The 1,887-nt window shown below is 43.0% G+C and overlaps 1 pseudogene; it reads left to right on the top strand.

The window, feature by feature from the left end:
* The first annotated feature begins 622 nt into the window (after positions 1-622).
* Positions 623-1,591, top strand: LOC103226049 (cell division control protein 42 homolog pseudogene; annotated as a pseudogene).
* Positions 1,592-1,887: the final 296 nt, after the last annotated feature.

Raw genomic sequence — 1,887 nt, 5'->3', positions numbered from 1 at the left:
AGTGCTGGATTACAGGCGTGAGCCACTGCGCCCGGCCTAAGTCTGTTTCTTTTCTTCCCTTTTCTTCCTTTTTTGAGACAGGGTCTCGCTCTGTCACCCAGGCTACAGTGCAATGGCATGATCATGGCTCACACTGAAGCCTCAACCTCCCAGGCTCAAGCAATCCTCCCAACTTAGCCTCCCAAGTAGCTGGGACTACGGGTGCACACCACCATGCCTGGCTAATTTTTGTATTTTCTATAGAGATGAGAGTCTCACTACATTGCCCAGGCTGGTCTCAAACTCCTGGTCTCAAGCAGTCCTCCCACCTCAGCCTCCCAAAATGCTGGAATGACAGGTTTGAACCACTGCACCTGGCCTGTTTGCCTTTTGAGGAATGGCCACACTGTTTTTCAGAGCAGCCACAACCCCCACCAGCAATGTATGTGTTCCAGTTTCACCACCTTGCCAAAACTTATATTCTGTTTTTGGTTTTTCAGTAGCCATCCTAGTAAGTATAAAGTGGTAACTTTGCATCTTATTTCCCATTTGTATATTTACTTTGGAAAAATGTCTATTCAAGTCCTTCATCCATTTTAGTTATTTTTCCTTTTTGCTGTTGAGTTGTAGGAGTTATTTATGTATTTTGGATATCATACCATTATCACATATACAATTTGAAAATATTTTCACCCATTCTGTAAGTTGTCTTTTCACTTTCTTGATATTCTTGATATTGTCCTTCGATATGCCACTGCCACACAGTTTTGATTACTGTAGCTTTGTAGAAAGCTTTGAAATTGGGGAGTGCTGCCGATGCCCCGGTGGAGAAGCTGAGGTCAACATCAGATTTGAAATATTTAAAGTGGATACAAAACTATTTCAGCAATGCAGACAATTAAGTGTGTTGTTGTGGGCGATGGTGCTGTTAGTAAAACATGTCTCCTGATATCCTACACAACAAATAAATTTCCATCGGAATATGTACCAACTGTTTTTGACAATTATGCAGTCAGTTATGATTGGTGGAGAACCATATACTCTTGGGTTTTTTGATACTGCAGGGCAAGAGGATTATGACAGATGACTACTACTGAGTTATCCACAGACAGATGTATTTCTAGTCTGTTTTTCAGTGGTCTCTCCACCTTCATTTGAAAATGTGAAAGAAAAGTGGGTGCCTGAGATAACTCACCACTGTCCAAAGCCTCCTTTCTTGCTTGCTGGGACCCAAACTAATCTCAGAGATGAGCCCTCTATTATTGAGAAACTTTCCAAGAACAAACAGAAGCCTATCACTCCAGAGACGGCTGAAAAACTGGCCCATGACCTGAAGGCTGTAAGGTATGTGGAGTGTTCCGCACTCACACAGAAAGGCCTACAGAATGTATTTGACAAAGCAATATTGGCTGCCCTGGAGCCTCCAGAATTGAAGAAGAGCTACAGATGTGTGCTGCTATGAACATCTCTCCAGAGCCCTTTCTGCACAACTAGTGTCGGCATCATTCTAAAAGCGTGTTTAAATCAAACTAAAGATTAAAAATTAAAATTCATTTTTGGAATAATGACAAATGCCCTGCACCTACCCACATGCACTCACGTGAGACAAGGCCATAGGCATGGCCCTTCCCCCTCCCAGGACTAGTTAATTTTGAGTTGTTGTGTATTGTCAGAAAAGTGATTAGTACTAGTTTTTGTTTTGTTTCAAAAAAATTTTTGTTGTTGTTTAAAAGCAAGGCATGGGCCGAGCGCAGTGGCTTACGCCTGTAATCCCAGCACTTTGGGAGGCTGAAGTGGGCAGATCATGAGGTCAGGAGGTCGAGACCGTCCTGGCTAACACGGTGAAACCCCGTCTCTAGTAAAAATACAAAAAATTAGCTGGGCATGGTGGCACGTGCCTGTAGTCCC

The sequence above is a fragment of the Chlorocebus sabaeus genome, chromosome 21 (assembly GCF_047675955.1).
Source record: "Chlorocebus sabaeus isolate Y175 chromosome 21, mChlSab1.0.hap1, whole genome shotgun sequence".
In the NCBI taxonomy this organism is placed as follows: Eukaryota; Metazoa; Chordata; class Mammalia; order Primates; family Cercopithecidae; genus Chlorocebus; species Chlorocebus sabaeus.
The sequence above is the reverse complement of the archived record's forward strand: the minus strand, read 5'-3'. Positions and strand labels throughout refer to the sequence as shown.